The 24,556-nt window shown below is 37.1% G+C and overlaps 1 protein-coding gene across 10 annotated transcripts in view; it reads right to left on the bottom strand.

Moving 5' to 3' along the window:
• The window catches only part of LOC137238426 (uncharacterized), a 38,469-nt gene extending 14,394 nt beyond the window's left edge, over positions 1–24,075 (bottom strand). Inside the window, exons 1-2 of one of the 10 annotated variants that reach the window (XM_067763387.1) lie at positions 24,005–24,061; positions 23,005–23,381 (exon numbers count right to left, since the gene is read on the bottom strand). The gene's annotated coding sequence lies outside the window, so the exon portion shown is untranslated. Of the gene's footprint in view, positions 1–23,004 lie in introns of all 10 variants that reach the window. The other 9 variants (XM_067763386.1, XM_067763388.1, XM_067763385.1 and 6 more) reach the window with 9 other exon arrangements.
• Between the last annotated feature and the right edge of the window lie 481 nt (positions 24,076–24,556).

Below are 24,556 nucleotides of genomic sequence, written 5' to 3'. Positions count from 1 at the left end.
ATATGCAATTGTGTCACAGTGATGACATGGTTTTAAAAGGGGGTTGTAAAAACGCTAATTTCTAATAATTTTTTTTTAATTTCTTTTCTATTACTAAGTTAAATTCATTTTTCATTTACATATGTTCTGACTAAATAAATTTCTAAAGAGAAAAATAAACTCCAAAAAGAAAGAACATAGGCATTTCAAAGTGGGATTTTTCAAAATTTGCCACTACGACCCAAAGGGGGGGGGGGGGGGCATCAGAATTCATTTTAGAGGTATGGTTCTTTCGGCAAAGTTTCTTATTTTGATCCCTAGAATATGATTTTCACAGAGCAATGGGCGATTTTTTTGCCTCGCCACAAATCGACCCGGCCTATAGTTTAGAGATGTCGAGCAGTATAGTAATATCGATATTCGGCATAAGAAATCAAAAACTTCAAATTTTTGAGTCTCTCTAGAGAAGTCTTAATCTAGACCCCAGTGCGACGGCCTTTCCTCATGGAACTAGGGGTTAGGAAAGGCGGGATGACCTTGAAGGTTTAATGTGGTCATATAAATCGTTCCCGAGATGGTCGGGCTAGTACCTTAATGCTGCTTTGTTACCGGAACGTACCGGATCTATATCCGGCAAAGCACCATCAACATCGATCACACACCCCAAAGCCTTTGGGGGAGTGTTTTTATCGTTAATACTACAACAACAACGGCCCTTAACCGCCTCAAGTTCAATCCAATATCCTTCAATTCAAACCCCTTAACCGTGTCCATCTGAAGGGATGAGACTAAAATTGTTAGTTTGATTTATAAGAACCACCCTAATGTACGTACATAGGTATGCAACCAAAATCATAATTTTCTTATATAAGATCATTTATGGTCAACACATTGTTCTACATCCTTCATATTTAATGGCTCAAAATTATACCAAGCAATTTTTCGCGATATCTTCAATATTCATTGAAAATATAAACACAGCCATGGCAGATTATAAAATTTGTGTTTTGTTTACCTAATTGCTATATACATATGTATATGCCACCCTTGCCATAAATATTAATTTATATTCAAACTACAGATTTTTGAAATTTTTAAAAGTTGAGACAAAAAAATAAGTAGAATGAATTTTTTATGATTTATCAAAATGAGATCATTCAGAAAGAAGTGTATAACTAACGTACATATGTATGTATGTATATTGCATACAGAGGAACTTTTATAAAAGTGCCCAAACGCCTCGTTGTCTACACACTAAGTACATACCTCAAAACTGTAAGTCCTTAAAGGACAGCGAGATAGACCTACCAATAGGCATACCGAAATAATTAGGATGACGATCTGAATTGATTTAACCATGTCTGGGATATAAGACAACATCTTGTTAAGATATGATATTCATCGTCACAGATATCTCTTGTAGACAACTTTATGTAAGAATTACCGATCTTTTACTGATATTTATCGAAAATGTTGCTTATGTTCGTCTGTTCTCTTCATATTACATATATTTTACAATCGATAATTCGAATATTACGAATGAGATAAGATTATTGCTCAGCTCCATTCAGGAAAGGTATGAGGTCTTCTGCATAGCCGAAAACAGTCCTTCCGTTACTTGTATATAAAAATGTTTATTGAAATATCAATGAAAAGCAAAGCGTGCCGTGGTTAGTGTCGTTCCAACACCACCTTTTACTCGATGCGTCTATTGATGTAGCACTATTTTTTTTCTTTGCCTTGTTGCACCCATGAAGCACCCGGATCTTATTGTGAATAAAGGCGGGTAATCGATACCAAAAACGTATTAAGGGGAAGTACTCGATACCTACTCGCGTCGTACTCATAATTCTAAAATGTGGTGGCACACACCGAAACAGAACAAATTCAAAGAAGAAAATAACTTTTTCATGCAGATCCTTTTAATGCTGACTTGTATTAAAATTTCGAATCAGTCTGTTAAATAAATGCAACCAAGCCTTCTTTACTTTGATTTGAACTGTCGGACAGTAGTATTACTTAATTATGTAGAGAGTTTGTATTCGTTGTAAAGTCTTTAAGCCGGAGTCATTGGTGCCGTATGTCGTATCGCTGTATCCGTATCCCTAACGTAATCAGCTGTTTATCGTAACGACGGTAAACCAAAACCCAATTGGTTGGCTACGATACGTTTACGACTTTAGCGGCACCAGTAACCGATTGCATTGATTCTCATGAAAAGATGTTTGTTAAAGAAACTAAAGGCCGCTACACAACGACATTTTCCACAAGCTTATGCATTCCAATAACTTTATTTCGCCTTGCCCATTCACATACAAAATTTCGCAAAGCACTAGTATAAACATTCTCCCTATACAACAAAAATACTTGCTAATATATTTTGTGTCGTATTCATTTGTTATATTGCTGTTTTTACTTGCGAAAAATGTTATAAAAGTTACCGAGTGGGAAAAATAATTTTACTTGCAAGGTGTGCCAGCACTCTTAGCTAAAGCAAATGTCAAATTCTTCTTCTTATGCTTTGCTTGTAACAAAATTTGGGAGTTGGCTACTTTTCCATATCAGATGGCGCCAGTGTCGGTCAATCTACCGTTCTCCATAAAAATAGTGCAATATACTCATAATGCATAAGACTGAGTAGAACGCATCTATATGAAAATCTGCTTATATGTCGGGGCTTTAAGGTTAGTGCTAATGTGATTTATCAGGTAGTGTATCAATTTTTTTTTTGTTATTTTTTTTTATTTTTTTTAAGTTTATATTTATTTAAATTCTTCTTACTCCTAAAGTGTAATATATGGGTTTTAAAAACTAAAAAGGCGGGCAATTACAAAATCGCCGCAATTTCCCATTTTCCGTGAAATGTTCGTATTAAAAATTTCGGACACTTTGCTGAAATGAAGAGATATGTAAACAATTTTTTTAACAATATTTCATTGCATAATATGACTTGAATTAAAGCAATGCGTGACAATTAAAATATGCAATATACGAAAAGGCTCGTAAAATTTATATCCGCAAACAACAATTTAATATTACGACTTTTTCATACATTTTTATAAGTTCCATCTAGGAAATTTGAACTTCTTTCAGAGAAATGAAACTCGTTCGAGACTTTTACTGTAGAATCTAGCTTCTGAGGTATTTAAGGGAATATTCACTACTGGAAAAAAAATAAAAAATTAAATGTTTCAAAATTTTTGGGCAATTTTCAACAGGCCTTAACATCGACAGAAATGGTCGTACCGAAAATCCAAAACAAGGAAATTATTGTGTCTATTTTAAAGATTAAAATCCTAAAATGTTTGTATGCGTCATCAAATAGAAAAGATAATTTTGTCGATATATATCGATATGTAAGCAACCAATGCTCGCACAGAAAGTTAAAGGTAGGTTTAGAGAACTTCAATGAATTAGTTTTAAGAAGTATCGATTACTTTTTTTCTGTTTGTCACATTAACTTGAAAATGTAACAAAAAAGGACTCTTGGTGGATTTTGGGAAAATGTTGCTTTTGTTGTAGCGGTAAAATCATGCTTTGGAAACTACTTGAAGTGTACATTTTACAGTTCAATATGTCCACAAAAACCCTACAAAAAGCTAAACTAATCCAGCTAGCCGTTTTGTTGTTTCAGTCGATCTGACGGATTGCCTTACAGCCATCTGGACGGCAACTGCATTTTGATTGTAACCTCCTACATCAATAAGAGTCACTAATCGAGCAATCCACACCAATAAAAGTCGTAGAAGCACGATTCAAAATCTCAAGGTAACCAATTTTGAATTTTGAATTAAAATTTTTTTCTAATGACTCAATCCTAAAACTAGACACTTGGAGCTACATCTTCTTTTTTTGGGACTTCCTTTACGACCATTTCTCTCAATCTTACGGCCTGTTGAAAATTTACCAAAAATTTGAAATTTTTTGCAGTAGTGTAGTCTCTTGTTCTCTTTGAAAAATGTTCATGATACTATGACCACACCCCTCTTTCGTGCTTTTGGAGGAAGAGGTGGTTCGCGGTGGCACGTGGAACTTATCCAAATGTCTACCAACTTCATATGTATTCTTCGTTTTTTTTTTGGGATTTGGAATTAATGGCACTGGTTAAATGTTAATTTCAATACAAAGCTTGTTGTTCAGTTCAGAATTTTAATGGCAGGTCAGGCACAAATTCATATGTTTTTCGCATTTATACCCTGCAGTCAAACCCACTAGTTGTATACTAGAAAAATACTAGTTTGCCACAAATCCCAACTAGTTAAGAGTTCTGTCTTTTTTCCATATTAGGAACTGGTATTTTTAACACGACGATGTCCTACGAAATATGATGCGTCAGCATCAGACGTGTTGACAAACTAGTCAGTATATGCTTCAGGGTCATACCTAGAGTTGCGTCGTTTAGTTCTGAACTTGTTTAACTAACCGGGTCTCTCAACGGAACAAGTGAACTAGATCTTCGATTTCGGTTCTATTGCTTCTTTATTTCATTTTATCTAATGTTATTCTTTCTCCAGTCTCGTTCGCGAACATTGTAAATTCATACATACGCAGAAATTCACAGTAAGCACGAATGTCGATGATGCCACTTACACTAAAGATATGTGTGGACTATTTATGAAAAACATCTTTTGTAACAAACTAATTATTACATTTAGTAAACTTGAACATTTCATATTTACAATTTGTAATTTATATACATATATTAACTTATTTATTCATAACCCATTTAAATATACCTACACAAAGCATTGCTGCATACACACTCCCATCTATACTTGTTGACTATTTTCGTGGGTGCGAACAGCAGTGAACAAATTTTCTTGAGAAAAAGGAACTGATGAACAAAAAGAACAACTTGTTCGTTCATCAGAAAAAGAACGAAAGAACCGAATCTCTGAAATGAACGAAAAAGCACAACTCTAGTCATACCAATCAATACCCTAGTCAGCCTCTCGCCAGAATTATACCAGATGGCATACTAGTTATCATATGCATCAATATTATACCAATTGACATACTAGTTAGTTTAAGCAAGAGTATATTGATAAAATCTTTCTCTGTACGCGATGCTACTTCCCGACTTAGTGTGGATAATGATTAGGACCGCCTTATGTTAACATGGATCAACCGACTGAGTTGGACGGTGCCGTAGCTCATCGTAGTGCTTAGGGAGATGTTTCGTTAATCCTTTTGGAGTAGTGCGCGGTGGTTGACTGTGCCAAAAGGCTTTTGGCAAGTCAAGTGTCACGAGCACCGTCCCATGATGGAGTTTTGGTTGGTTCAGTCCGCATTATTTGTATCTGGGTGTTAATGGCGTTTGATGCGGTGGTAGTGATATGCATTTAACAGATGCCATGCTGTTGGCTGGCTAACAGAGTATTTGTCTTTAATTGAATGACTAAATACGACTCACCATCCGTGCTTAAATATTGGGATTATTCCTGCCATTCTTTATTATTCTGAAAGGACAAGGGTTCAAATGACAAGTACAAAGCATGCGTAAGGTAGCTGATGCCCAAGGTGTTTTAGCATCAGCATAGCTATTCCGTCTAGTTCTGTCGATTTAAAAGGCTTAGCCCTTTCAATGGCTTCTTTAATATGCAGAAGCAACGGTGAGGTGGTATGTGCGCGTGTTTGTGTTTATGTGCCCGTTGATTTTTTCGAATTCTAGCCTTGGTAACTGAAGTATGTATTTCGAATTGCGGGCAGAAAGCATGAGCAAATTTCATCGAGTTCGACGAACAAAATACAAATCAAATACTACCATAAAATTCCAGTCAATAAACTATTCAAAAACTGACTAGTATGAATAACCTCGAAAAATTCTAGTCAATGAACTAGAATGTTTGCTGACTACTTTAGCTTTTGACTGCAGGGTATGTAGTCAAATATATTTGTCGTAAAGTTTGGTTTTTAAATGGCACCACGCCAGGCACAAAATCAGTAATATGTTCTTTCATTATTCAGAGTAGCTCCAATTCAGTCTTCTCTTCAAACTCCATTTTAATTGATTACAAATAGCAAACAAAAGCAATCCTTAAAACAGGCTTAAGGATGTTTGCCCTTCCCAACTTCTCAAGTTCACAAACAGGGAGGCGCAACGCCATCCCTCAAGCCTGTTTTTTATTTACAGCTTGACGAAACCAAGCCTAAAAATGTTTTTGGTCAAGCTGTGTGTAGCTGGCCCTTCCCTGTTGAAATCCAAAACCAAGCTGATATGTTTTCTTCTATCGTTATATGACAGAAAGTTACTCATACGCCACGGTAAACTCAATAGCCATTAATTCGCCCAGTATATTTGTTGAGAATTGTTTCAACTTGACAAACTTTTATTAACAGTTTTTTTGTTTTGTCAAATAAGTAAGCTAAATACAACTTGCTTGCTGGGATACATTTTTTATTACAGACTTTTTTGTTTTTTCTTTAGTTAAGAATGCGATTATTTAAAAACCTTCACAAAAATTTATCAACACACTTCTAACGAATCTGTAAATCACGTTATCATTATCACACATAAGAAATATTACGTCAGACAAACACATCTCCCTCCATATGCCTCAACAGCAAGCATTAAAAAAAAACAGTTGCAAGCCGAAATTATGTGAAAGAAAGTTAACCCGACCCACTGATCCTAACATATAAATCAAATATGTAGAACAGTAATTGAGTTGAACTGAAAATCAAAATGTGCCACTACAGCGCCACTTGTAAACTGACGAGTTCTAAAAGATTAACCGGTTTCAAACAAATTAATCGGTTCCAAAAGGTAACGGGTAGCAAAAAGCAACCAGTTTCAAAAAGTTCAACTTTTCAAAAAAGTAACAGGCTCCAAGAAAGTAACCGTTCCAAAAAACTAACTGGTCCACAAATGAAACCGGTTATATCCTGCCCGTTTCATAAAATTAAACGACTCCAAAAAAGTAACCGGCTCCAAATATAACCAATTTTAAAAATTAACTGGTTCCAAAAAGTCACCGGTACCAAATAGTGACTGGTTCCGGAAAGTAACTAGTTCTAAAAGTAACCGAAGTCGAGTTTACAATAAAGTAACCGTTTGTAAAAAAGTAACCGTTACTAAAACAGTAAGTGGTTCAAAGTAGCTCAATAACAATTGAAAAAAGATCAATTGACTTGTTCCGTAATTTTTTTTGATTTTACCAGTTTTTTTTTCTCCAGTGCAGGTTTTTGTTTGTATCTTATAGACGAAACTCCCAATTCTAAGGATTGAGACCAATCGCATGAAATCAAATTAATTATATTGGTTTGGTTTGACTGATATTATCTAACTGAAAATGTAAAAGTCAAGAATTTACTGTAATTGTGTCACAAACAATTTTTACAGTCGAATGAAAATATTTCCGACTTCTGTTTAAAAGATCATAACATAAAAACTTCGAGAGTTAGAAAATTGAAAAAAAAAATCAATAATATTTAGGCAGTATTTCATAAAGTATTCGCATATTTTCCACAGGGGCACCACATGCATAGCCTCATTTTCTTATAATTATTGCAAAGTGGGAAAACACGAGCTGAAAACTGGAAAAGTATTGCGGAGAATGCGTTGTGCATATGAACACGTGTATGTGTTCTTATTTACACCAACAGTCCGACTTTGTGCGCCAACAAATTGTATAGCAAGGAAAGAATAAACAAATAAAAACACGTTCCTACAGCCCAGAACAAATTATGCAAATCAATGCAAAGAATAAGTATTTTGGGTGTCTGACTACACACTAGTGTTGGCAAATCATCGATAGTCTATCGATAGTATCGATGGTTTCTGAACTTTTTCAGCTCAGAAAATTATAAATGTGAAAAATTAATAGGCAGAAGTCCAGTGCGTGGCAATTTTTTAAAAAAGTTGAAAACTATAAGTTTGTACAATGCGATCTTTGTTGCAGTAAATATAAATATTGTGGAAATACCTCAAACATGTTTGACCATATTAAAAGAAAGCATAACCACAAACTAAAGCGTTTACTTGATGAGCCATCAACTGAAGAAAACAATTCTCTGGATATCCTGTCTGATTCTGAACCAAATGTACCAAAAAAGAAGAGTGCAATCAAAGTTTTCTTAAATCGGGATATATACTATGGCGATAATTCTATAACCATAAAACGAATAGATAAAGCATTCATAAAGATGATTGCAGTCGATATGCAGCCATTTAAATTGTGTGAACATGACGGACTGAGAGGGTTTGTAAGTGTTTTAAATAAGCAGTATCAAATGCCTAGTAGGAGCACGGTAAAAGGATATTTGATTCCCAGTTATTATGAAGAGATTAAACAAAAAGTGAGCGAGCTTTTGAATGTTTGTGAAAATGCAGCTATAACAACTGATATGTGTACTTTGACATCAAATGAGGGTATATTGGCTGTCACATGCCATGTCATCAAAAAAGAAAATATTTTATCACCGCTATTAAAAGTTATAAAACTTGAGGGAAGCCACAGCGCAAATGCTATTGCTACAGTAAGTTGTCAATTGCACTCTATAATTAAAGGATTAGACGTAAAAATCTTATTTCCAGGTAATAGACTCGGTAATGGAGGAGTTTAAAATTAAAAAAATAAGTGGTAGCGATTGTAACGGATAACGCCACCACAATCGTTAAGGCTGCAGATATTCTTAAAATTCGCCACTTACCATGTTTTGCGCACTCAACTAACTTAGTAGTGTAGGACAGTTTTAAAAGCAAACATTTTGAAAACATTTTAAAAAGTGTAAAAGTTTGGTAGCATATTTTCGTTCAAGTACGTTAGCTTCCGACACATTACGTCAAATACAGAGACTCAACCATAAAGAAGAGCTGAGATTAATGCAACAAATATGTACTAGATGGAACAGTTCATATTATATGATGGAACGCATTTCTAAAGTAAAAACGGAACTATCAGCAGCTCTTGCGGATTGCAAAAGGCCCCACCTGCTCTCACTGCCGAAGAGTATGGCGAAATCGACGAAATTTTAAAAATGCTCACATCTTTTGAAGTAGTAACAAAAAAGATAACAGGAGAACGCTACGCAACTTCATCCTTAGTAATACCTCTTGTTCGTGGTATCACGCTGCAGTTTAAAGAATTGGAAAAATAAATTAATACTGACTGTGCAAAAGACGTATTGAAGCTTATCATGGAATCTGTTCAAAAACGTCTCCACCCTTATTATTCAAGAACTGCTTTGATACTAGGAACGATTCTCGATGCAAGGTTTAAGAAAAAGGGATTCAAAACGTAAACCGACGCAGACAAAGCTATAAATATATTACAAAGAGAATACAGTTCCATGATGGCAAGCGAATTTCCTAATAAAAAACATTGCAATACACCAGTAAAAAATTTAACAGCCGTATGTTCTAAAAGTTTGACAGTTGAATCGTTACTTTTTTGCCATCAGCAGACACACCCGTGGTATCTTCTCATCTAAGCGATGCAATAATAGACATAAGGCAATATATAGAGAAACCAGTTATTGATAAAGACCAATGTCCTCTCTTATATTAGGCGTCTTCTTCTAATGGCTTGAAGAAACTTGCTGACCAGCATTTATGCATTCCCGCAACATCATATATTTTCGAAAGCCGGGCACATACATAGTGAAAAAAGAAACAGAGTGAAAGATACCAATTTGAATAAAATTGTATTTTTAAAGCAAAATATCAAATACTTTGATTGAAACCATATCCTCCATATTCACAATCAATAATGCATGACTGCTCTAGAATATGTGATTATCTCTGAAATATTTTGGCAGTAGGCAGATTTAAGCTGGAGACATTGGTGCTTTATCGGTAACCGTATCGGTAACCTTTTAACAGCTGATTCGACCAACCTTATGAGAATCAATGCAATCGATTATTGGTGCCGCTAAAGTCGTAACCGTATCGTAGCCAACCAATTGGGTTTTGGTTTACCGTCGTAACGATAAACAGCTGATTACGTTAGGGATACGGATACAGCGATACGACATACGGCATCAATGACTCCAGCTTAAAACATTTTACTGTGAAACATTACTTTTCATCTGTGTATATTTAATATAGTTTTTGTCATTAACTTGTTTGTTACATTCAAAAAGGATTTGATTTAAATAAACTTTCGTTTAATAATAATTCTCCTATATTTCATTATCAAGTTTTCTGAATGTTTTATTTCTACTAATAACTATCGAAACTATCGATTGTTTTCTCACCAAAAATCGATTTAGTCGATAGAACTAAACTAGCGATGTTTTGCCAACACTATTACACACATATATATATTTCGAATCGAATCATACCGCCCATAATTCGTAAATATGTATAAAAAAAATGTAAACAATCATTCAATTCTAGTTCACATGTAGAAAATGTGATTTACAAATCGAATTATTATGGATCGTGCGTGTTTTGAAAATGTTTTGAAATGCATTTCAATATTGAAATATTATTCCTTAGAGTGCATGCAAACGTCATGAATTGCAATCACCGGAAAGGCGCTTTGCGCGTTCATCTCGAATTTTTTGTAAACATGTATCGTATAACGGTTTAGTTTAAGTTTTTGATGCGTAAACAAGTTTGTTCGCTCTGCGGAGAATGCAGCGAATACACGCGTATTTTTATACTCAGTTGAGCAGAGCTCACAGAGTATATTAAGTTTGATTGGATAACGGTTGGTTGTACATATATAAAGGAATCGAGATAGATATAGACTTCCATATATCAAAATAATCAGGATCGAAAAAAAATTTGATTGAGCCATGTCCGTCCGTCCGTCCGTCCGTCCGTTAACACGATAACTTGAGTAAATTTTGAGGTATCTTGATGAAATTTGGTATGTAGGTTCCTGAGCACTCATCTCAGATCGCTATTTAAAATGAACGATATCGGACTATAACCACGCCCACTTTTTCGATATCGAAAATTTCGAAAAACCGAAAAAATGCGATAATTCATTGCCAAAGGCGGTTAAAGCGATGAAACTTGGTAGATGGGTTGAAGTTATGACGCAGAATAGAAAACTAGTAAGATTTTGGACAATGGGCGTGGCACCGCCTACTTTTACAAGAAGGTAATTTAAAAGTTTTGCAAGCTGTAATTTGGCAGTCGTTGAAGATATCATGATGAAATTTGGCAGGAACGTTACTACTATTACTATATATGTGCTAAATAAAAATTAGCAAAATTGGATGAAGAACACGCCCACTTTTTAAAAATTTTTTTTTAAATTCAAATTTTAACAAAAAAGTTAATATCTTTACTGTATATAAGTAAATTAAGTCAAAATTCAACTCCAGTAATGATATGATGCAACAAAATCCAAAAATAAAAGAAAATTTCAAAATGGGCGTGGCTCCGCCCATTTTCATTTAGTTTGTCTAGAATACTTTTAATGCCATAAGTCGAACAAAAATTTACCAATCCTTCTCAAATTTGGTAGGAGCATAGATTCTGTGACGGTAACTGTTCTCTGTGAAAATGGGCGAAATCGGTGGAAGCCACGCCCAGTTTTTATACACAGTCCACCGTCTGTCCTTCCGCTCAGCCGTTAACACAATAACTTGAGCAAAAACCGATATATCTTTACTAAACTTAGCCCACGTACTTATCTGAACTCATCCGGAATCCGACCATAACCACGCCCACTTTATCGATATCGAAAATTACGAAAAATGAAAAAAATGCCATAATTCTATACCAACTACGAAAAAAGGGATGAAACATGGTAACTGGATTGGTTTATTGACGCAAAATATAACTTTGGAAAAAACTTTGTAAAATGGGTGTGACACCTACCATATTAAGTAGAAGAAAATGAAAAAGTTCTACAAGGCGAAATCAACAGCCCTTGGAATCTTGGCAGAAATACTGTTAGTGGTATTGCATATATAAATAAATTAGCAGTACCCGACAGATGATTTTCTGGATCACCTGGTCCACATTTTGGTCGATATCGCGAGAACGCCTTCACATATACATCTAAGGGCCACTCGCTTTTAAAACCCTCATTAATACTTTTAATTTGATATCCATATCGTACAAACACATTCTAGAATCACCCTGGCCCACCCTAATGGCGATATCTCGAAAAGGCGTCCACCTATAGACCTAATGCCGACTCCCTCTTAAAATGCTCAGTAACACCTTTCGTTTGATACCCATATCGTACAAACATTCTAGAGTCACCCCTGGCCCACCCTAATGGCGATATCTCGAAAAGGCGACCACCTATATACCTAATGTCCACTCCCTCTTAAAATGCTCAGTAACACCTTTCGTTTGATACCCATATCGTACAAACATTCTAGAGTCACCCCTGGCCCACCCTAATGGCGATATCTCGAAAAGGCGTCCACCTATAGACCTAATGCCCACTCCCTCTTAAAATGCTCAGTAACACCTTTCGTTTGATACCCATATCGTACAAACATTCTAGAGTCACCCCTGGCCCACCCTAATGGCGATATCTCGAAAAGGCGTCCACATATAGACCTAATGCCCACTCCCTCTTAAGATGCTCAGTAACACCTTTCGTTTGATACCCATATCGTACAAACATTGTAGAGTCACCCTTGGTCCACCTTTATGGCGATATCTCGAAAAGGCGTCCACCTATAAAACTAAGGATTACTCCCTTTTAAAATACTCATTACCACCTTTCATTTGATACCCATATCGTACAAACACATTCTAGAGTCACCCTGGCCCACCCTAAGGCGATATCTCGAAAAGGCGTCCACCTATAGACCTAATGCCCACTCCCTCTTAAAATGCTCAGTAACACCTTTCGTTTGATACCCATATCGTACAAACATTCTAGAGTCACCCCTGGCCCACCCTAATGGCGATATCTCGAAAAGGCGTCCACCTATAGACCTAATGCCCACTCCCTCTTAAAATGCTCAGTAACACCTTTCGTTTGATATCCATATCGTACAAACATTCTAGAGTCACCCTTGGTCCACGTTTATGGCGATATCTCGAAAAGGCGTCCACCTATAGAACTAAGGATTACTCCCTTTTAAAATACTCATTACCACCTTTCATTTGATACCCATATCGTACAAAAACATTCTAGAGTCACCCCTTTCCCACCCTAATGGCGATATCTCGAAAAGGCGTCCACCTATAGACCTAATGCCCACTCCCTCTTAAAATGCTCAGTAACACCTTTCGTTTGATACCCATATCGTACAAACATTCTAGAGTCACCCCTGGCTCACCCTAATGGCGATATCTCGAAAAGGCGTCCACCTATAGACCTAATGCCCACTCCATCTTAAAATGATCAGTAACACCTTTCGTTTGATACCCATATCGTACAAAGACATTCTAGAGTCACCCCTGGCCCACCCTAATGACGATACCTCGAAAGGGCGTCCACCTATAGACCTCATGCCCACTTCCTCTTAAAATGCTCAGTAGCACCTTTCGTTTGATACCCATATCGTACAAACATTCTAGAGTCACCATTGGTCCACCTTTATGGCGATATCTCGAAAAGGCGTCCACCTATAGAACTAAGGATTACTCCCTTTTAAAATACTCATTACTATCTTTAATTTGATACCCATATCATACAAACACATTCTAGAGTCACACCTAGCCCACCCTAATGGCGACATTTCGAAAAGGCGTGCACCTATAGACCTAATGCCCACTCCCTCTTAAAATGCTCAGTAACACCTTTCATTTGATTCCCATATCGTACAACTAGAGACACCCCTGGTCCACCTTTATGGCGATATCTCGAAACGGCGTCCACCTATGGAACTAAGGATCACTGCTTTTCAAAATATTCATTAACAGCTTTCATTTGATACCCATATCGTACAAACATATTCTAGAGTCACCCCTGGTCCCCCTTTATGGCGATTTCTCGAAAAGGCGTTCACCTATAGAACTACAGCCCATTCCCTTTTAAAGTACTCATTATCACCTTTCATTTGATGCCCATATCGTACAAACACATTCTAGAGTCAGCCCTGGTCCACCTTTATGGCGATATCCCTAAATGGCTTCCATCCATAGAACTATGGCCTACTCTCTCTTAAAATACTCTTTAATACCTTCCATTTGATACACATGTCATACAACCACATTCCAGGGTTACCCTAGGTTCATTTTCCTACATGGTGATTTTCCTTATCTTGTCTCCATAGCTCTCAGCTGAGTATGTAATGTTCGGTTACACCCGAACTTAGCCTTCCTTACTTGTTTTGATATGTAATTTGTTTATTTGTTAACAAATAGTTTTTTTATACTCAGCTGAGCAGAGCTCACAGAGTATATTAACTTTGTTCGCATAACGGTAATCCGTAACGGCATAAACTAATCGAGATCGACATAGACATCTATATATCAAAATGATTTGAGTGAAAAAAGAAATTCATTTAGCCATGTCCGTCCGTCCGTCTGTAAACACGATAACTTGAGTAAATTTTGAGGTATCTTGATGAAATTTGGTATGTAGGTTCCTGGGCGCTCATCTCAGATCGCTATTTAAAATGAATGAAATCGGACTACAACCACGCCCATTTTTTCGATATCGAAAATTTCGAAAAACGGAAAAAGTGCGATAATTCATTACCAAAGACGGGTAAAGCGATGAAACGTGGTAGGTGCGTTGACCTTATGACGCAAAACAGAAAATTAGTAAATTTTTGGACAATGGGCGTGGCACCGCCCACTTTTAAAAGAAGGTAATTTAAAAGTTTTGCAAGCTGTAATTTCGCAGTCGTTGAAGATATCATAATGAAATTTGGCAGGAACGTTACTCACATATATACTATATGTATGCTGAATAAAAATGAGAAAAATCGGATGACGAACACGCACACTTTAAAAAAAAAAATTTTAAAAGTCAAATTTTAACAAAACATTTAATATCTTTACAGTATATAAGTAAATTATGTCAAAATTCGAATCCAGTAATGATATGGTGCAATAAAATACAAAAATAAAAGAAAATTTCAAAATGGGCGTGGCTCCGGCCTTTTTCATTTAATTTGTATGGGATACTTTTAATGCCATAAGTCGAACTAAAATTTACCAATCCTTGTGAAATTTGGTGTGTGCATAGATTCTATGACGATAACTGTTTTCAGTGAAAATGAGCGAAATCGGTTGAAGCCACGCCCAGTTTTTATACACAGTCGACCGTCTGTCCTTCCGCTCGGCCGTTAACACGATAACTTGAGAAAAATTGATATATCTTAACTAAACTTAGTTCACGTAATTACCTGAACTCACTTTATCTTGGTATAAAATATGGCCGAAATCCGATTATGACCACGCCCACTTTTGCGATATCGAAAATTACGAAAAATTAAAAAAATGCCATAATTCTGTACCAAATATGAAAAAAGAGATGAAACATGGTAAGCTGAGTATGTAATATTCGGTTACACCCGAACTTAGCCTTCCTTACTTGTTTTTGCTTAGAAATATTCCTTTCTCCTGACACTAGGTCACTCCTTGTGTATCCGCCGATTCTCCACACCAAAGTGTTCTTCTTCTTGCATATAAAAAATTGTCCCTAGGTGGAACACGGATTAAGATATTTTTAAAATTTGAACCGAATTCAGAATCTTGCTCTTAATATAGAAGTTAAAACTTGGGGGGAAAAAAATAAGCGAGGTGGCACTCGCATCGTTCGAAGTATTTGGAATATTCATTAAAAACCGATTGAAATTACAACGATATTCTATATCTGAATTGAGGGACAATGCAACATGAACACATAAAATTTCGCTAGGTGTCGCACTGATCGATATATTCAGAAATAAAAAATGGGTTTAGCACGTCACAGATCCAATACTTTCCGCCATGTAGCCTGCATTAAAGGGGCCCAATCAGCAGGGCTAACGGTGTTGGGACTTTCTGCCTTGCTTTGTCCCTAGCCTTGCGTGTACTGTGTCTATGGCCCGATGACATCTATATTTCAACTCTCTTTTGCCTCTTAAAATCTTGCTTCTACCCCCTGTTCATCGCTGCCGCTTTTTCCTGCTTGTAGAATCTCCTTCTTAGAGCCCGGTGCAGTTCTTCCCTAGGGCTCTCTTCCACAATGCAGGTGGGACAAATGTCTTCGCAGTTAGAAGCACAGGAAGCAAAGGTAACATCAAAGCTGGAAGCGCAGGATGCAAAAATCGCTCAATTTCAGGCAGAAGTCGATGATTTGAAGGGTCGTATGGAGCAGTTACAACTAAATCGCCCAGCTGTTTCAGCGAGTAATCCAAAGGTAAAAACACCATCCTTTGACGGCTCTGTTCCTTTCCAGGTGTTTAAGATTCAGTTTGAGAAGACCGCAGCAGTGAACAACTGGAGTGCTGAAGATAAAGTTGCTGCACCATTCGTGGCATTGAAAGGATCTGCTGCTGAAATCGCGGAACTGAGCGGGACAACTACGAAACATTGATGAGCGCTCTAGAGAGGCGATACGGAAGCGAACACAGAAAGCAGATACACCAAATAGAGTTGCAACACCGCTACCAAAAAGCTAATGAGACTTTGCAGGAGTTTGCGTCAGATGTCGAAAGGCTTGCACATTTGGCGAATGCCGACGCACCCGTGGAATACACCGAAAGGGTAAAAAATCAGAGCTTTATAAATGGCATACGGGATGTCGAAACGAAGCGAGCCACATACGCAAACCCAAAGCAAACATTTGCAGAAACGGTATCACATGCATTGACTCAGGAAACTGCCTCACTATTGAGTAAACCAGCATACAAAGCTCATCGTGTGGAAGTGGAAAGACCAGATTGTGTAGACACAATTTTGGAAGCACTGAAGGGATCACAACAGAAAAATGCCGGAGTTATTAAATGTTTCAAGTGCGGCAACCCAGGTCATATTGCACGACATTGAAGCACCGGTCCCAATAGCTCCAACAATGTGGGTGGCCGTAAACGCAGAGCTGAAGGAGATGAGCAAATCTCCAAGTCCACTCAATCGTTAAACTAAAGCGAGCCAGCCGCAAGGGGCGACAGCTGGCTCTCTGAATTGAATGCCCCATAATCTCTATCTCACAAATTGGAAGAAGGTCAAACAATCTTACTGTCGGAGGACATGTGGATGGAAAGGAACGTTTACTGACTGTAGATACGGGTACATCTCATTCCATCATTCGAGCGGATTTAGTTAACAAGAAAATAAGACCATTGCATGGAGCAAGATTGCGTACAGCCACTGGAGAAGATATCACGGTTCTAGGAGAAGTATCATGTGAAGTCGCAATTGGGAACGTCACGGTAATACACAATTTTATAGTGGCAGAGATCGTTGATGAAATCATAATTGGAGTGGACTTCTTAATCGACCAAGGCATCAAGATCGACATGCAAAGCAGGACGATGAGATATAAGAACATGGATGTGCCACTTAATTTCGGCTACGCGGGAGGCTACAGCAGTAACCGAGTGCTGGTGGGAGAGAGTCAGCAAATACCACCAAAATCAGAAGCAGTAATCTGGGCAATTGTTGATGGAGATTGTGGGACAAACAAATTGTGGTTTGTCGAAGCAGCACACAAATCAACACCGAACGTGCTTGTAGGAAAAACCCTGGCTACGACAAAACAAGATGGACGTATTCCGGTAAGAGTACTCAATGTGTTCAAGTCACTACTCAAACTGACAAAAGGATTTTAGGAAGATGCCAAGAGGCTGAAGTAGTTATTAACTGTGAACAGTTCCAGGAACACGTTTCAACTAGCAAGACTGATCTTTCAAATGACATCACGGCATGGACGGAGGTGCTATATCAAGATTATCAGAGAAAGGCGAAGCAACTGCTCCTAAAGTACGCAAACATATTTGACCAGGATGGTTCCAAACCAGGCCGCACCAATGTTGTGAAACATCAAATTGTGTTCCACTGGCGAAGCGGGAAATTGTGAGTCAAATTATACAAGAAATGAGCGACAGCGGCGTCATCGAACCATCAGCTAGTCCCTGGAGCTCACCGGTAGTACTTGTAAAGAAGAAGGATGGAAAAATGAGGTTATGCGTGGACTACCGGAAGTTGAATGACGTAATGAAAAAGATAGCTACCCATTGCCAAGAATTCACGCCACTCTGGACTCGCTATCTGGTACGAAATGGTTTTCCACGCTGGACTTGAAAAGCGGCTACTGGCAAGTTGAGGTGAAGGAGGAAGATAAAGAGAAAACAGCCTTCAGTGTCGGTGATGGTCTTTGGCAATTTACAGTGATGCCTTTTGGACTTTGTAATACACCAGCTACTTTTGAGAGACTCATGGTCCAGGTACTGAAAGGACTACATTGGAAAACATGCTTGGTGTACCTGGACGACATCATCGTATTGGGCAAGAACTTTGATGAACATCTTAAGAACTTGGAGGAAGTTTTCCATAGAATAGCTGGCGCTGGTCTGAAGTTAAGTCCCAATAAAGTGTGCGCTGTTTAAAAAGGAAGTAAATTATTTGGGTCACAAGGTAACGACAAAGGGCATCTGCACTGCGAACGGCAAGATAGAGGCTGTAAAGGATTGGCCAAGACCACAGAGCCTACATGAATTGAGACGTTTCCTTGGTTTGTGTACATATTACCGCCGATTCGTACCAAATTTTTCCAGCGTAGCCCATAGCCTCCATGAACTTACAAGGAAAAATAAAGCTTTTGAATGGAAGAAGGGGCAAGAAATGGCTTTCCAAACATTGAAGGAGCCTTTGTGCGCTGCCCCATTCTTAGCATATCCGATTCCAGGAGCAACATTTATTCTAGATACAGATGCGAGTGGATATGTTATAGGAGGCTTTTTATCACAACTGCTCGATGGACAGAAGAAGGTAGTTGCATATTACAGCCGGTCGATTGGAAAACCAGAGAGGAACTATTGCGTTACACGGAGAGAGCTGTTGGCATTGGTAGAGTGCATTAAACATTTTCACAAATACTTCTACGGCCAGCGATTCCGCGTCAGGACAGATCACGCAGCGTTGAAATGGCTTCTGCTGTTCCGTAATCCGGAAGGACAATTGGGACGGTGGATCGAGCGACTACAAAGCTATGACTTTTCCATTGAGTATCGGAAAGGTAGTACCCATGGAAATGCTGATACAATATCACGAAGACCATGTAGTTTGGAATGCAAGCACTGTTCAAAGGCCGAGGCTAAAGAAGACATTATAGATGTCCGGCTAATGACTATAACGTGTGCGGATGAATGGGACAAGGAACAACTAAGGAAGTGTCAGCTAGAAGATACAGATCTGTCACTTGTTATGCAAGGGCTCGAACGAAACGAAAAACCAAAGAGAGATGAGATGTCAGCAGAGAGTCCCATTGCGAAGTCATATTGGGTACAGTGGAACAGTTTAGAATTGATATCCGGTTGTTTGCATCGAGTATGGGAGAGTGAGGATGGTCAATGCAGGAAGAAACTGATAGTTGTTCCCAGAAAGAGGATTCCTGACGTGCTCAGTGAGCTGCATAATGGTCCAAGCGGAGGTCATCTTGGAATCACGAAGACGCTCGAGAAGATTAAACAGAGATTCTATTGGGTTGGTTGCCGTCAGTCGGTCACGGAGTAGATTGCGAACTGCGAGGTTCGCAGCAGAGCGAAAGGACCCAAAACCCGAAGTCATGGCCAGATGAAGCCATATAACTCAAGTGCGTCATTTGAAAGGATCGCTATGGATGTCCCAGGACCATTTCCTACTAGCAACTGCGGAAACAAATATGTACTGGTGGTTATGGATTATTTCAGCAAATGGCCAGAGGTATACCCAATCCCAAATCAAGAAGCGGAAACAGTAGCAGAAGTGTTTATAAACAATTGGGTTGCAAGGTATGGTGTACCAATAGAGTTACATTCTGACCAAGGCAGGAATTTCGAATCAGCTGTGTTCCAGGAAATGTGTAAATCATTGGGCATTCGAAAAACACGTACAACTGCATTGCATCATCAGTCCGATGGTATGGTGGAACGTTTCAATAGAACATTAAAAGAGCATTTAAGGAAAGTAGTTGACAAGTACCATAAGGAGTGGGATACCCGCATACCATTATTATTGATGGCTTACCGATCAGCAGTGCATGAAACAACGGGCCAAACCCCTGCAAAAGTAATTTTTGGCAATGACCTTCGACTGTCAGCTGATTTGAGGTTTGGGATAGATGCCGATGCGGAAAGAAATGTCAAGAAATCCACTGGTGTCTTGGAAGAAGAGCTGAGACAGATACACGATCTTGTAAGGCAACGAGCAAAGATTATGAGTGACAAGATGAAAGCGAGGTATGATAAAGCAATTAATTCGGAAGGGTTTCAAGAAGGAGATTTGGTGCTGTTATACAACCCACAACGGAAAAAAGGTTTGTCCCTGAAATTGCAGTGTAATTGGGAAGGTCTATACAAAGTTGTAAAACGGATCAAAGATGTAGTTTACCGCATACAAACCATTGGCAAACCACGAACCAAAATGAAAGTGGTTCATTTGGAAAGGCTGGCAGCGTTTAGATCGAGAGATTTGTCTGATCGGGACGATCAGACTTAGGTGGAGGGCAGTGTAACAAATGTTAGCAGCACTGAGCGATGCTATCGTCTCTAAGCCGATGCTAAGCGGTGACTTGATGCACATCAAAAATTCAATCATTATGTCTACACATATGTACGTACACGCAGAAGAGAAGCAACGCACAAACACATGCATATATCTTATCTGATGTGCTCACATGAGAAGTTATAAACGTAGTTGTGGCTGGTGATTTTGTAGCTGATAACTAACTAGTAAGTTCTGGAATGGAAAAGCCTAGAAGTATGCAACGAGAAATCAAAAAGTATAAAAGGCGCGACAGTAGAGGCGCAAAAAGTCAGTTTCGTTTAAGCTATCAATCAGTTGAGTTAAGCAAGTTATCAGTAAGCGAAATATAAGTGTTATTGTGAAGTACTTTAATAAAGGCCATTTTGCATTATTGAAGAGTGGAGTTATTTATTCAACAGTTTAGTGATTCGAACTTAGCAGAAGGTTGCAAATAAGGGGATTTGCAGTAAATTCGTTACAATATGATAAATATTCAATGACATCAAAACGCATTCAGAAGCAAGCAAGTTGAACTCTCTGGACTAGAGATGCCTACACTAGCGATTAAAAAAATATTGGTCCTTCGGCTTGCTTTGAACTGAGGTATTTAAAGAAATGTAAACGAAATTAAGGTGGCCATTATGGATATCAAACGGAAAGTTATTTTCAGTCATAACTAAACAAGCAAATTTTTAATTGGAGTTGCCACCTAGAGCTGCCAACTAATTCTATTGCAAATATCTTATATATTATTTCTAATTGCTGTTTTTATGTACAGGCCCCTTTTTCGCTGTTATTTGGAATGTAAATCTATAAATAAAGTTTTGGTTGTAAAGATGGGGATTCGTGCTATTAGCGGACTTTGGGCATTATTAGTCGTAGTGCTTTTGTTTAGCTATATTTTATTAAAATAATTTGTTAAAAATAAGCGAATGTGAGCACACAAAGGAATCTCTTTGTACTATTGCACTATTTATGTTTTATTTATAATTTATAATTTTTATTGTTACCGAGTATTTGATTAGAACTAAAACTGCCTTACCGGCAGTTGATAACCTTCGCCAGATGGCAGCGAAGTTAATAGATGTTTGCATGCATGATGTGATAATAAATGTGATGTCAACGACATAACCTCACTTTTTCGGCAGCTCTAAATGCCAATATTTACGTGTATTTCAAAAGTAATAAATTTGAATTGCTTAATTTTTCGTAAAAATTCTTCAAATAAATTAGTTTTCGGCAAAATTTTGTCTATATTCTTTAGGGAATACAAAGTTACGTCACTCTTTTTGGCTGAATAATTCTAGTAACGGCTAATATAGTTATAATATTTCTAAACGTATAGTAAAATCTACTACGATCATAGTAGAACTCAAAGGCAGTTCTATATGATAGACAACCCTCTAAATTATGTATGCCGAACTTGTCCGAATAAGGGAAAACGTCAACGGGGTAAGATGTTATACCGCATTCGAATGGCGTTTTCTTTTCTAGAAAAAATGGTACACTCTTCGTTTCTATCTTTTGAACTAGATCACTTAGTGCTATGCAAAATGGCTGAATTTATGGGTAACGGTAGCCCTTTTCTCATTCAAAAAGAAATATTTTGTGAAAGGAACACACAAATTTACGAGAGAGCAGAGAAAACCAACGGTGTGACATAATTTTCAGAAAAGAAAACGCGATAAGACTTATAACCTGGTGGTGCCACTGAGGTTGTTTTTACAAGGCTGGCACCTATTACAATTTTTTTGAAGCTTAACTGAGATATGCTGAAATGGGTATTAACTGAAATATTTGTGAGTGTTGCAGCCATTTAAGGTAACCATCTGATCTTATTAAATTTATAAGTTTGAATACCCGCTACTTTATGGAAAACGGCTTGCCTCAATCACCAAATTTCGTATGTATGTATGTAAAATGTTTTTGCGACGTTAACACCTGATTAAAACTAATAAAAATTAAATTTGCTCAGGTTATGGGTGCAATGTAACCCCATGGTTAAGTTTACAAGGGAAGGAAAAAAGAAGCAATTTTTAATAGGTGTTTTATCGACGAGGTATAGACGAGTTATCGAAGTGTTGCAAGAGTTTGGATTGCTAAGATTACTAACGAGCTATCGATTTTTTATCGCCGAGTAATCGGTTTGTTATCGAAAAATACCTTTCTGTTATGGAATAATTATCGATTATTTATCTAAAATATTTTGATATATTATCGAAAAGTTATAGATTTCTTTTTGAAATGTTATCGATGGTAACCGAAAAACTATAAATTTTTTGTAAAAATTTATCGGGTTGTTATCAATTTATTATCAATAAATGTATCGATTTGCTTTCGGAGTTTAATCAATTTGTTATCGGCATGTTATCGATTTAGTGCAGATACCGATAAAACTTCACAATAAAATAGTTGGCGATAACAAGCCGATGACTAACCCATAATTCGACGGAAAATGTATGTTTACACATCGAACTTCACCAGTACTTTGTACTCACATCTTTTTTATGAGTAGAATTGCCACCTTATCATAATTATTTATTTATATATCGTGAAGCTGTAGAGTTTCTGACGAACGTGAAGTCATGCCGGACACTCAGCTAGTAGATATACTTATAAATATATTTATGTAAACTCAAAGCACACGAATAAAGACTTTTTACGTTCAATTATTTAACACACATTTTGGGCCATAAATTTTTTTATTTGACCAAATTTATTTTAATCTCCTATTCACTTAACAATGAGGTAATACTTTTTGTGAGTACTTTGAATATTTTTTTCTTTTTACTTAATTTGCACATTTCGCAGATTTTTCGAAAATTGTTTTTCAACAGCTTCCATAAACACACGTACATATGTATATAGGCATTTACTAAATACGAACGAGTGTAACTATGTATGTACATATCTATGTGAATTTATGTACATATATACAAAAATACACAATTTTTGTTTCCACTTATAGAATAAACCATAATTTCTCTCCATTTAATAGAACAATAATAACAGCAAAAAAAGCATAAAGAATCAGTCGAAAGAGCTGAAAATGTTTAAAATTGTGTGTAGTTTCAACATACAAAAAATACACAGCCAAATAAACGCAGCAATTACATATACACATATACATAGATATATATATATATATATGTCTTCGTATGTGTATATATCTAGCATATGTACATATATATAGAGTCGACTTTTCCACGTTACAATTTTCCAAATTCATTCCATAAATATTTTTCAAAAATTAAATTTATATACATATACATATATAATAACAACTTTCATTAAATTTTTTTTTAATAACAACTTTCACTAAATTTTGTAGCGAAAAAGTATTGTGTAAACGGTTTTTTACTGCAAAGTAATTTTCGCTTTTTTACTTTTTAGTTAAATTTTTTTATTTTTCGAATTCCACTCGCTTGCCGCTCTTTTCCCATAAGCATTTAAACATCGTTTGCGTCCCGCATCATCCCTCGCACCGCATATACCCACCCGTTTTATTGCTTCAAAATCAACAACCGATTCATGCCGTTCTATTTGAATATGGCCGTGCGCTCTCGCCGTAGCCCAAAACTTTTCTGATTTTTGCAGATTGAAATAATTGTGTCTACACTTCAAAATTGTTACAAAAAATTTGTTTCAAGAAAATGTATGCCATATAAAATCTCTCAGTAGCGGCTAGGAGCCAAAGTGCTCCACGAGATAGTGGCGATTTCTTCAGCAGCGATCTTTCATATCCCAACGCTTTTGTACATAAATACCTATATAAGAAAATCTACCAGATCTAAAAAAAGCTCACTCAGAATTTTTAAGTTTTGAATTTTACATAGAATGGAGCTTTTCAGCCTATAGGCGCGTAAATTATGTACATCTGAGGGAAAAAATATAGCTTTAAAAGTTATTTACAAGTTCTGCCAGTTTTGTACTTCTATTTTATTTTCGTTAGCTAAAAAAAAACTTAGATGAGTTCATGAGAGCTTTTTTTAAAAATGAGAGAGTTGCAGATGTTTTAAAAGTCCAAGTTTTTATTTTGAATCCTGGCAG

The sequence above is a fragment of the Eurosta solidaginis genome, chromosome 1, assembly GCF_040869045.1.
Source record: "Eurosta solidaginis isolate ZX-2024a chromosome 1, ASM4086904v1, whole genome shotgun sequence".
NCBI lineage: Eukaryota > Metazoa > Arthropoda > Insecta > Diptera > Tephritidae > Eurosta > Eurosta solidaginis.
Note: the sequence above shows the minus strand (reverse complement) of the source record. Positions and strands in the feature narration are given on the sequence as shown.